Below are 14,107 nucleotides of genomic sequence, written 5' to 3'. Positions count from 1 at the left end.
ATAACAATGTCTACCTCACGTCGTGATCGAAACCGGGACTCTGGAGATAAAAGCAAGGGCGCCACTAACTAACCTACGTAAGTCAGAGAAGACGTTGGAGCCTATGCAAGTGCTGCTGACACTACCTGAGGTGATATCAGAGTGCGCAGATTGCACACCTTGCTTTCTACCGACTCGTACCCAACTTCCCGCCCCGTCAGTGTCATTGGTGCGGTACAGCGGGTATTACAGGGTGCTTTAAAAAAAATGGTTTTGTACAATTTTGATTTGATTTTATTTGTCTCATTTCTGATTTGACGCACAGTTAAGGCGGCCTTTAGAAGAACGTTGCAGCGAAATCAGTTGATTTTGATTTATGAGCGTTGGAAGGTGCCATTTCCTGTTTGACAGCTACGTATAATAAACTAGAAAAGAAAAATGCACCTAACTCTCTTCGAAACAACCCAGTTTTCTGTACAACGTATAATACTGTACAAAACCAACACGTGACCGGTAGCGTTTCAGTCGCTCACCAGACACGGTAGAGTGATGGTTCGTCCCTTGCTTACGGAAAGTGCTGCCAGATGCACGAGCCACGGCAAACTTTAACCTTCAAGAAAAAGAATAAAAAAACTACTGAGGTTTGAGGATTGCAATTTTGTAGGTTTGATGATTGGAGGGTGGATGATCAAAATACCAGTTTGGAGCCCTCGAGCCTCAGTAGCTTTTTCGATATTAGGGCGGACTGACGGACAGACAAGGTCGGCACAATAGTTTTCTTTTACAAACTAAAAAGGTAAAAGGGTATAGCCTCCCATCACATTTGTTTTCGAGTTTATCCCCTTTTCGTTCCTAGGTTCTTAGATGATTGGATAATGATGTAGAATGATCCTATAAATATGCAAAGAGAGTTACCGAGGCCGGAAGATTGAAGTTGTTGGATGTGGAAAGGCGTTGGTCGCCAGTTCTTTGCAAAGCAAGGGGAAATTGAGGTAAATTCCCCATGGGGAAGTTTCCCAGAGTATCTTGCCGTGTCAGATTGTCCCTTACCCCAAAATGTGTATCAGCATTATTTTTATATATTTATTTATTTATTTACTTATTTATGTATTTTTGTAACCTGTAAGTCATATTCAGTGTTCTCAGCAAGTTTACAAGAATGAAATGAGAGAAGCAGTATTAAAGTAGTTTATTAATTTGTAAATGATGAGCCGGTGATCAGAAGTAGAAGTAAGTAAAACTCCCTTTCGTTACTTCGATTTGCCATATTGAAAAAAAAAGTGGTCGTTTGTTCATTTTGCCGATTACCACCTTTTACATAATCTGGTTTATTGTATTGGTTAAACCAAGAATGAATGATAAAAATCGCTATCTAACTTGTTTTCCTTATCTTGGCTCGAGCGGTAATCAGGCTAATGAGTCGCCTGAATACATTGTCACCAGTAAAGAATCGGCTATTTTAACGTGCATTCCCATGACCCTTTTTTTGGTACGTGTAAGTGATACCTAAATCATTAGTAACAGGCGATTCATCAATTCACTCTGAAAAACAGTCCCAAATTAAATTCAAGGTTAGTGCCTTAATTAGGTGATGATTCCCATTTTCGTCGTTCTTATTTTGGCTCGCAAGATTTTTGCTCCGATTTCAAGTTTTCGTTTTCTTTCCGGTTCTACATATTCATTAAACGCAGTAGCCTATGGGCATCTCTCTCTCTCTCTCTCTCTTCTCTCTCTCTCTTCTCTCTCTTCTCTCTCTCTCTCTCTCTCTCTCTCTCTCTTTCAAAAATGTCTATTTGGAGACTGATTTGTATCGGTTGGAGTGAAGTATTTTGTTACTAACTTTTTTTTTTATTAATGATATAGAATTATATATATATATATATATATATATATATAAAGGTTTTTGCCACTAGGGAAAAATTGAAAACGAGATAGCCAAGCACTTTCGGTCTAGTTGTGCCTGAGTAAAGGGTCACAATAGACCGAAAGTGCTTGGCTATCTCGCTTTTCATTTTTTCCCTAGTGGCAAAAGCCTTTATTTATGCATAGCATCACGTTTTATATACTTCGTGATCAAGTTATTCATTATATATATATATATACATATATATATATATATATATATATATATATATATATAGATAAAGAAGATTTCAGGAGGTTCCATGATACACTCTCAGTAACAGGCCATGATTTATTATACAAAAAAACGTTTCGCACACAAAACACGGTGCATCATCAGTCTGTGAAGAAATAAAAACAATTACATTATATTACTACATAAAAGGAATTCATCAAAAATTAAAATTGACATTAAAAAACTGTAAAAAAGCATTATTAAAAAACAGTAAGAAACAAAAGAGAGAGACTACTAAAACACCAACCATCTCTAGTAAGGAAAGAAGAGGGAATGTGACAAAAACCGAGGTCCCAGTCAAGACGAAAACTATGCCAGATATAAAGTTGAAGACGAGGTGTTATTGTTGAGTGAAGGAACCAGCCTTTTATGAGTAACGACTCTAAGGTGGTTAAGTGATCTGGGTCCTTCGTATAGCCAATTATGGAGAAGTGCTGCTTCAAGATCTCTATTTTACAAAGAGCAGCATGATTTCTAATATTGGAAAATTCAGGTTGCTTAATTCTTTGACCTGTGCGGAAGCTGAAACCCTTATGGCTGCAATATCTCACTTGCAGTAACCTTCGAGTCGATCCAATGTAAGAGCCCGGACATCCAGGGCATGTGAATTTATAAACAACATTCGATCTCATGAAGGACTGCAAGCGATCTTTGAAATTAAAAAATGAACCTATTTTACAAGGATTATTCGAAATAAGTTTAAGTTGAAGACATGGAATTTCCTGTTCGATGATTTTAGTAAGTCTAAGTGAGAACTTGGTATCAGACACATACGGGACAGAAGCAAAACACAGTTTCTTTGGAACATCAAAATTAGCTATAGGTGGTTGGAAAAATTTGGTTAGTAATTTATAATGATTCTATGAACTATATCTCTAGGATATGAATTTTTTTGAAATAAGAAGTTTAATAAAAATTCCATTTCCTTATGAAATATTGGCCAACTGGAAGAGTATTTTAGTGCTCTATGGACTAAAGTGTAAATACTGTTTAGTTTGAAGGTTTTTTGGCATGAACTATAGTAATTGTTGGCTAATCCCGTATATGTCCTTTTTCTATAGACAGCTGTGGTAAATTCGAAGTTAGTTCTTGTGACATAGATATCTAAAAATGGTAAACTGCCCTCGTTCTCCACTTCCATTGTAAATTGAATATTCGGATGTTGTTGATTAATATATTCTAAAAATTGTGAACATTGCCAAGGATGCTTAAAAAGTGCAAAGGTATCGTCCACATATCTTCTAAAATACGCTGGTTTAAAAGAGGAATTACACTGGTCTAAAAATTTAGTTTCCAAGTCAAGACATAAAAAAAAATTTGCAAATATGGGACCTAAAGGTGAAACCCATAGCAACTCCATCGACCTGCGAATAGAGCTGCTGGTTAAACACGAACATGGAATCTTGCATAGCAAGTTCCAGAAATTGTTTAAAAGTAGATCTATTAAAACCATGAAATAGAGTGTCAATACTAAAAATCTTATTAAAATGATATCAATGGTTTCGGTCAGTGGTACATTAGTAAAAAGAGATTCAACGTCAAAACTGACCATATAATATTCACCATCTTGGTTAATAATTTGTTGTTGAAATTCATAACCGTTTTTTAGAGTATAATCATTTGTACTATGTTCAGAAAGCAGGCCAGCTAAGAATTTGGAGATAGAGAACGATGGGCTGTTATATGCAGCCATAATAGGTCTAACAGGTGTATTAGGTTTATGAATTTTTGGTTGTCCATATAAGATACTGAAAGACGAACCAGTAACAAATAATTTCTGATAAGTTACATCATTTATAATATGATCATTTTTTATTTTCCTTAAGAATCTATTAACTCTATCCTCTCTTTTATATATATCAAGAAAATTGGGCTCGCCATGAGATTGGAACTTGGCGGTGTCAGACAGAATGTTATCCATTTTTCAATATAGTCATTTTGTTGAGGATAACTACACCACCTTTACCCTTATCGGTTTACAAATAACTATATCTTCCCGTTTTTTCAAAGTCAGGAGTATATTTAAATCATTTTTTCTAAAAAATGGTGTCCACGTTGTTCTTAAGTTAGCATAAGTTTTATGTATGAGAGCCGACATTTTCTGTTGTAGGTTACCTGTATTCTTCATAACATCAAGTTTAATGAGTCTTTGAAACAGCACTTCAAAAGGTAAAAAAAATCTGGCATAGTTCGGTCTATAGGATGGTAGACAAAAATCTAACCCAAAAGATAGCAAAAACTCCTCTCTCTTAGATAAAATATAATTAGACATATTAAAAATGCAATAATTTCTTTGGTAAAAATCAGGAATGACAACACCCAGGCTTTGAAGTTTCTTTTGATGCCGTTCACATACAGAGGAAATAAAATCATTAATGATTTTATTTCCTCTGTATGTGAACGGTCATCAAAGGAAACTTCAAAGCCTGGGTGTTCGTCATTCCTGATTTTTTACCAAAGAAATTATTGCATTTTTAATATGTCTAATTATATTTTATCTAAGAGAGAGGAGTTTTTGCTATCTTTTGGGTTAGATTTTTGTCTACCATCCTATAGACCGAACTATGCCAGATTTTTTTTTACCTTTTGAAGTGCTGTTTCAAAGACTCATTAAACTTGATGTTATGAAGAATACAGGTAACCTACAACAGAAAATGTCGGCTCTCATACATAAAACTTATGCTAACTTAAGAACAACGTGGACACCATTTTTTAGAAAAAATGATTTAAATATACTCCTGACTTTGAAAAAACGGGAAGATATAGTTATTTGTAAACCGGATAGGGTAAAGGTGTAGTTATCCTCAACAAAAATGACTATATTGAAAAAATGGATAACATTCTGTCTGACACCGCCAAGTTCCAATCTCATGGTGAGCCCAATTTTCTTGATATATATAAAAGAGAGGATAGAGTTAATAGATTCTTAAGGAAAATAAAAAATGATCATATTATAAATGATGTAACTTATCAGAAATTATTTGTTACTGGTTCGTCTTTCAGTATCTTATATGGACAACCAAAAATTCATAAACCTAATACACCTGTTAGACCTATTATGGCTGCATATAACAGCCCATCGTTCTCTATCTCCAAATTCTTAGCTGGCCTGCTTTCTGAACATAGTATAAATGATTATACTCTAAAAAAACGGTTATGAATTTCAACAACAAATTATTAACCAAGATGGTGAATATTATATGGTCAGTTTTGACGTTGAATCTCTTTTTACTAATGTACCAATGACCGAATCCATTGATATCATTTTATAAGATTTTTAGTATTGACACTCTATTTCATGGTTTTAATAGATCTACTTTTAAACAATTTCTGGAACTTGCTGTGCAAGATTCCATGTTCGTGTTTAACCAGCAGCTCTATTCGCAGGTCGATGGAGTTGCTATGGGTTCACCTTTAGGTCCCATATTTGCAAATTTTTTATGTCTGACTTGGAAACAAAACTAAATTTTTAGACCAGTGTAATTCCTCTTTTAAACCAGCGTATTTTAGAAGATATGTGGACGATACCTTTGCACTTTTTAAACATCCTTGGCAATGTTCACAATTTTTAGAATATATTAATCAACAACATCCGAATATTCAATTTACAATGGAAGTGGAGAACGAGGGCAGTTTACCATTTTTAGATATCAATGTCACAAGAACTAACTTCGAATTTACCCACAGCTGTCTATAGAAAAAGGACATATACGGGATTAGCAAAACAATACTATAGTCATGCCAAAAAACCTTCAAACTAAACCAGTATTTACACTTTAGTCCATAGAGCACTAAAATACTCTTCCAGTTGGCCAATATTTCATAAGGAAATGGAATTTTTATTAAACTTCTTTCAAAAAAATTCATCATCCTAGAGATATAGTTCATAGAATCATCAATAAATTACTAACCAAATTTTTCCAACCACCTATAGCTAATTTTGATGTTCCAAAGAAACTGTGTTTTGCTTCTGTCCCGTATGTGTCTGATACCAAGTTCTCACTTAGACTTACTAAAATCATCGAACAGGAAATTCCATGTCTTCAACTTAAACTTATTTCGAATAATCCTTGTAAAATAGGTTCATTTTTTAATTTCAAAGATCGCTTGCAGTCCTTCATGAGATCGAATGTTGTTTATAATTCACATGCCCTGGATGTCCGGGCTCTTACATTGGATCGACTCGAAGGTTACTGCAAGTGAGATATTGCAGCCATAAGGGTTTCAGCTTTCGCACAGGTCAAAGAATTAAGCAACCTGAATTCCAATATTAGAAATCATGCTGCTCTTTGTAAAATAGAGATCTTGAAGCAGCCCTTCTCCATAATTGGGCTATACGAAGGACCCAGATCACTTAACCACCTTAGAGTCGTTACTCATAAAAAGGCTGGTTTCCTTCACTCAACAATAACACCTCGTCTTCAACTTTTATATCTGGCATAGTTTTCGTCTTGACTGGGACCTCGGTTTTTGTCATTCCCTCTTCTTTCCTTACTAGAGATGGTTGGTGTTTTAGTAGTCTCTCTCTTTTGTTCTTACTGTTTTTTAATAATGCTTTTTTACAGTTTTTTAATGTCAATTTTAATTTTTGATGAATTCCTTTTATGTAGTAAATATAATGTAATTGTTTTATTTCTTCACAGACTGATGATGCACCGTGTTTGTGTGCGAAACGTTTTTTGTATAATAAATCATGGCCTGTTACTGAGAGTGTATCATGGAACCTCCTGAAATCTTCCTATATTGCCGTCTGCAGATATTTATATATATATATATATATATATATATATATATATATATATATTATATAATATATACACACACACACACATATATATATATATATATATATATATATAATATATATACTATATATACATATATATATATATATACACACAACATATATATATACCATATATCCTTTAGTGAGTCTGAGTATATATGATATATAATAATATATATATATATAGATATATTATATTATATATACAGTATATTTGTATATTATATCTTTTTTGTTGGAATAAACTTGAACAAAGATGGTATCGTTTTTACAAATCTGCAAAAGAAATATTCAATATGCGATCAAGTTACTCATCCTTTCATATTTGAAAAAAGAATTCAGACAATAGGAGAGGTATAATACGTACCTTTCTCCTAAGCACCCTTTTTTTTTTTTTTTTTTTTTTATGTCGTCTCAGATTTACTGTAAATGATGATAATAATTTTAATAATAAAATTAAATGTGTAGGGCTTTTCTCTCCTAAGATTGCGTATCATTTTTTGCTTGGCTGTTTTGCTCTAACAATATCTTTGTAACTGTAAATCTGATGATTGTAGCCAAGTTTTTGTGATTCAGTTTTGGGAATTGAATATTAACCTTAGTAATAAGTGTGAAGTGAACACTTGAAGCCTTTGAGGTCGGCTTTTTGAAGTCCCTCACTCAAGAATCTTTGCGGAGATTCAGGCACAGGCCAGGTGTGTTTTGGGCAGTTTCATCTCATGTCATCATCATCATGAGGTGCGCGAAGCTAGGTGGGAAAAAACGCATTCTTCTCGTGCTGTTCAGTTGGTTGAGGCACAGGCAACGAAAATATTTTGAGTGTGTGTCGCAACACGTTTTTGCCTGGAAGGTTCCGTTTCCGTGTTCTTTTCCTGTACCCAGAATAGCAGACATAAATAGCGCGTCCTGTTGCAATAGTAGGAGAGGTAGTGGCAGCAGTAGTTCTCCTTGGTGGGGAGTGTTGCGCCACGTAGTTAGTAAAATCCAGGCCGTAAAGCATGACTAAGCGCATTTTGTTATTATCCCGGTAAGCATTGGGCTTTGCGTCTGCTGCGCCCGGTTCCGATTTCCTCCTCGTCATGGTCATGGTGCGTTCCCGAAAGGTTCATGGAACCCTTCTGTGGTTGGGATTCCAGACGAGTGGTTGTTTCTCACAGAAAATTAGTATGTGCGTGTATTTCTCTGTGTGCTTTTCTATGCTGCTTCTGGAAAAGTCATTGCAATTTACATGTGATAGGCATGCATAAACATTCACATCTTTTGGATACCGTAATTTTCATGTTGTGGCTTCATTGAATGTTGCTGTCTATTTTATATGGCTGTATGACATACAGGGAAAACGTTCCTTTTTCTCAGAAAGCCCACGTTGCTTGTCTTAAAACCTGGCTCACTTTCTTCATGTGTTCGTACTTTCTTTGAAATGTCTGGTCTGGTATTATGCGAAGTCTGGATGATGGAGGATACAGCTGGATATTTCTTCTTCTGGACTGATGGTTTCTGAACTCTTCACTTGGTAGAAACACCACTCCCACCTATGGCCTTCAGTAGATGCCGCAGTGACAACGGCCTGCTCAGTTGATGGGCTAAAACGAGTTCGGGGGAAGTATTGGATTCGGAAGGAGAGTTTTTATCTCTCGTGCTCGGTTACTCTACCTTCCTGGGTGCACATCAACAGGGATGTCAGTGTGCTGACAAAAAAGGCCTTCGTCAATGACATATCACAACGGAACTTCCGAATTTATTGAATGACGTTACAACCCTTAGTAAGTAGCTTCCTAAAAGTTCCTTTTGAAAAATAAGTTTGATCTCAGAATCGCAGGCAAATACTGGGAATTGTGAGGGTCATTTGTCTTAAATAGATAAGAAGCTTTATGGCTTTTGGGGTGCAGTTGCTGCTGATGATTTGTTTTTTTTATCTGTAAGCGAACTGAAACTAAAAAGGTGCGTGTTAGGCAATAGTAAGCTGCGGTTTGTATTTGAGGGAATGAAAAATATTCATAAAAATGAAAGGGTATGATAATGAATTGTAAAGATTGCAAGGTAAGGGAAAGTGAATAGAGTTGGCTTTCCTTGGCCAGTGCATATTTAGTCAAGAAACTGGGTAATGGTGTTAAGCTTTTGAAGCATCAGGGTGTGAATAGATATGTGAATTGAACTTCTTCCTTATGGCTTGCAAGGAAAGCAAAAAGCTCAGTGGCTCCAGTCCTTCAAAGGAGTGTTCACTATTACATAGGTAGTAGTAAAGCACTTTAAGTGCAGGCGTGAATCCATTACAGTTATGTTAAGACTGAATTAAGGTCCAAGATTGTCATGTAATGCTAATGTGAAAGTACGTTATTATCATCTCTTGAAAGCTTCACAAATGTTGTTGATGATGAGATGTGAACTGATACTTCCGAATACTTCCGAACAATGGAAGGGGCAAAGACATAGAAAATGGATGCATCAGGCAAGAGACCCAATTTGCTAAGACGAAGAAATGGTTTACTAATGAAAGGGCCTCCATAGTTCTCCATTAAACTACAACAGGAAATGCTGTCCAAACAGATGTACTCGCAGTAAAATGCACCATTCCTGTATAAGTAGTGAAGAGAAAACCTGTACAAAAAAGAAAAAGGAGACGTCTTGATGATGTTGATCTAATAAAACCAGAAAGAATATGAACAAAGTGGTGACATTTTTATATTTTATGGAAAGAAATTAGTGAGCTCAGGGATACAAAGAAAGTCCTTATGACAGATTTGTTACGGGAGAAGATATTAATTCTGATCCGAGTGAAAGTGGAATAAGTGAAGGTGCTACGAGGTTCAGGAGTTGATGGCGGAAGATCAGGAGAAAAGAAACCAGGGAAAGGAAGAGGAAATACTCATTGCTGGAAGTATATAGATGAAAGCCAGTTATAAATCATTTTGAAGTGAGCCTAACGTTATCACTAACTTGATTGTACTTCCATTGCCTTCCTACATAGTATAACCGACAGAGGAGAGCGAGAGAGTATTACAAGGCGATGAAGTAGAGTTCAGGAAAGGAGAGCAGCAGTGGTGGTCAGATTTTCACACGGGTGGTAGAGGTATGCTGAGATGAGTCCAGTTGATCTTTTGCTTTTGAGTCGTGAAGAATTCTCTCTGTTGTCTTCTGGATTTCTAGTTCTTAAGAGAATGGGGGGCAGCGCCTCAGTGGCGTGTTTGGTATGGTGTTGGCGTCCCACCTCGGTGGTCGCGGGTTCGATTCTCGGTCATTCCATTGAGGAGTGAGAGATGTGTATTTCTGGCGATAGGAGTTCACCCTCGACGTGGTTCGGAAGTCACGTAAAGCCGTTGGTCCCGTTGCTGAATAATCACAGGTTCCATGCAACGCAAGAACACCATACAAACAAACAAACAAACAAACAAAAACTTAAGAGAATGGAAATGATACCTCTCATAAGGCACCGCTATTATTTATCGCTCCCCTATTATTTAAAGGAATTGCTGAAGAACCCCTTTAGGTCAAGCACCTCTTCTGTTCGCCATAGTTATGGATGTGTTGAAGAAAGTGATATACGAATTGAGAAAGGTTTAAATTCATTGAAGGGTTGGCTGAAATTTAAGTGGTCCCGGGTTCTGCGGCTAAATTGCTTAGTCAGTGTAATAGGCAACCCATTAATGGAAATTCGAATAATGACGCATAATGCCACTGCATACATGTTGATTTTGTTTGTCATGTATCCTGGAATAGACATCAGTGGCAATGGACCCTTAATCTCTGAAGTTAAAGAGAAGTGAAGGAAACCAGAATAGTCATTGGGTATAGAGCTGTTACAATGCTAAGGTCAGAACTGATTGGTGGGGAAAAGTCGAGGGATAAAGTCATTCGTTCATGTGACCATTTAAACTACAGGATGAAGCTGGTGCATCAGTCGATGTCATCATCGAATTGCAAATACAGCTGATAGGCAATCAGGAGGATTTCATTGACTGTCAAGGTAAAGAAATGGTCGTTTGGTGCAGGATAGCACAAGGCTCAAGAGGAACTCGAGATAAGGAGGCTCTGGTCCAGGAGAACTGGATTGACTTGGAAAGTGAGAGCGCAAGGAACAGGCCAAAGGATGTTTGAAGATAAGAGGCAGGCTAAAGAGAACCGGATTGACTGGAAAAAAGGTGGCAGAAGGAAGAGACAAGTCGCTCAAATTCGCTAAGGTTTTGTGCTTCCCTTTGATAGGTGATTGGTTGGATGTGTACTATGGCAGGAGCTCGTGTGCGAGAGGTTTGTTTCAGGGATGACGTTTGTTATCGATATACTGGAGAATTTTCTGTGGTCAGATATATATTTGGGAGAAGGAAAGCAATCCAAAGAACAACAGGCTTTTCCTTCTTAACAATTATTTCCTTTGGTTTTGCTTTGCGGTTGGTTACCTTCGAGATGTCACATAACCTATGGGGTCGGGTCATCGAAATACGGCAATGTGGGAATTATACAAATACCGCGACTCTGCTTGGAAGAAACTCACCCCTCTTTCTCTTTCTTGTTTCCTTTGATCATCTTTTCTATTTTACGTTAAATGACCAAACACAAGTGATGTCTTCAATATGACTAGACCAGAAAATGTAAAATGGTTTGCATACATTGGTAGAGTGAATGAGTGCTATTGAAAGAATTGACGTTGGAGATGGAAAAAGACTTCAGTCTTCTCCTTTTCGATTGCCATATCCACAAGCAGAGTAATGACTTTGAATTTAATTCTACACAAAATCCACCAATATTTATTCAAGTTTTCTTTTAACAAAGGAAATATATCGTTGCTCAAGGAAAGTACATTACGTGGATGTTGTCCTCAGTGACGTAATATAAAATGCATATAGAGCTGCAATAACCATAGAGAAATTATAACACAAAGCTTACCTGTACTACCTTATTGCAATAATGTTAAAGGTTTACTTGACTGCTCAAAAAACTGTAATGTTCATGTGGCATTAGAATACAAAATAATATAATAAAAATGCTCATAACAAAACCCGACAAATTCCATGACAGTGAAATTAATAAATCTCAGGAACAGGGAACCGGACTGGAGAGAGAGAGAGAGAGAGAGAGAGAGAGAGAGAGAGAGAGAGAGAGAGAAGCTTGTACTTGTGCAGGTAGAGTAGGTTTTCCATGTTGTTGATTGAAAGGCACTGGAAAGGTTATCTATTCCAATATGACGGTAGGAAGAAATATTTCGGATTCTAGTTTTGTGAAAGAAATTAGTGAATAAATTGTAAACATAAGCCTAGGACGGTTTAACGTGATCCATTTATTTCAAAAGAAGAAGAAGAAAAATATTCATCATGTAAATTTCATGTACAATTTATCATATATAACTGAATCACGAAAATTTGGAACGATGAATATGTAAATAAAGAGAAAAGCAACAAAGGAAAGTGAAGCAATGTAGTACCGCTGCAAGGCCTTTCGACTTTCCGCTTGGTAAAGGACGAGAGTTGAAAGGCCTTGCAGAGGTGCTCCATTATTTCACTTTTCTCCTTGGCTTTTGCCATTATTTATATATACATGTATGTGTATAAATATATGTATGAATCTATGTATGTGTATATATATATATATATATATATCTATATATATATATATATATATATATATATAATGAAAGGATCCCATAAAACGCCAAAATGTAGAAAGTAAATAGTATATTTCAAGAGACCAAACTGTCTCTCATCAGCTAAGATAAATGAGAAAAGTTACAGAAAGAGTGGTATTCATTTATACCAAGAGGTCACAGGTCTGCCATTTTAAGTCAGCCTGGTTGACAATTTCTCTAATCCTCTTAATCACTGGTTGGAGGAAGATTTTATTTAAAGTATCTGCATCCCACGCACCCTTTGTGATATTCATTGTTTTTCTTTCTGCTGTGAATTATATGTGACATTATGGTTGTGTATGTGGTTAAAAATAGCTGAGTTCTTTTGAACTCAGCTATTTTTAACAATGAATATCACCCTTTGTGATATTCATTGTTTTTCTTTCTGCTGTGAATTATATGTGACATTATGGTTGTGTATGTGGTTAAAAATAGCTGAGTTCTTTCTTATGTGGTTAAAAAATAGCTGTAGTTGTATTAATCTCTGGGGGAGTGGTTTTCCTGTAAAGCTAATGTAAAATTAATTGCCCAACATCAAAATAAAAATTAGGTTCTCACACCTGTACAGTATTAAGACATTGACACAGATACTTGGAAACTCTAACCTTATTGCTTTTACTTACCCAAATACCTTAGACAAATCCCTGATTAATGTCCAGCAAAAGCCAATCCCCAAAGACACAGGAGTTTATGATATCCCTTGCCATGACTGTGCGATCAATTTTGCATCGGCTCTACAGAGATTGATACAACATAAATGTTTAGTTAGGTATGGGCAACAGAGCTCAGCTATTTTTAACCACATACATAACCATAATGACAGAATAAAGTAGAATTTGTCGCATATAATTTATAGCAGCAATTGTCAGTTCAAAAGCGAGATGGTAGAATCAGCTTTGATTAAAGAAAGAAAAACAATTAATATCGCAAATGGTGCATGGGATGCAGATATTACAGATAAAATCTTCCTTCAACCAGCAATTAAGAGGAATAAAGAGAAATTGTCAACCAGGCTGACTTAAAGCAGCTGACCTGTGACCTCTTGGTACAAATGAATATCACTTCTGTAACTTTTCTCATTCATCCCCTACCTGATAAGAGAGACAGTTTGGTCTCTGAACTAAAGTATTTACTCTATATTTTAAAGTTCCTCGTTGGACGGGTGGTTTTCGTGCTCGCCTACCAATCTGGTGGTCCGAAGTTCGATTCTCCACTCGGCCAACGCGGAATCAGAGGAATTTATTTCTGGTGATAGAAATTCATTTCTCGATATAATGTGGTTCGGATCCCACAATAAGCTGTAGGTCCCGTTGCTACGAAACCAGTTGGTTCCTAGCCACATAGAAAATATCTAATCCTTCGGGCCAGCCATAGGAGAGCTGTAATCAGCTCAGTGGTCTGGTAAAACTAAAATATTCTTAATTCTTCGGGCCAGCCATAGGAGAGCTGTAATCAGCTCAGTGGTCTGGTAAAACTAAAATATACTTAATTCTATATTTTGGCATTTTTATGGGCTCCTTTCATTAGATGGAATTCTGTTTTAACAATATATTTTCCCCACAGTCCCCATATATATTTATAATATATA

The 14,107-nt window shown here is 36.2% G+C and overlaps 1 protein-coding gene across 3 annotated transcripts in view; it reads left to right on the top strand.

Moving 5' to 3' along the window:
• The window catches only part of LOC135218670 (probable ribonuclease ZC3H12B), a 463,521-nt gene that overhangs the window by 143,482 nt on the left and 305,932 nt on the right, over window positions 1-14,107 (top strand). The gene's annotated exons all lie outside the window — the stretch shown is intronic.

This window comes from Macrobrachium nipponense, chromosome 9 (genome assembly GCF_015104395.2).
Source record: "Macrobrachium nipponense isolate FS-2020 chromosome 9, ASM1510439v2, whole genome shotgun sequence".
Lineage (NCBI taxonomy): Eukaryota > Metazoa > Arthropoda > Malacostraca > Decapoda > Palaemonidae > Macrobrachium > Macrobrachium nipponense.
The sequence above is the reverse complement of the archived record's forward strand: the minus strand, read 5'-3'. Positions and strand labels throughout refer to the sequence as shown.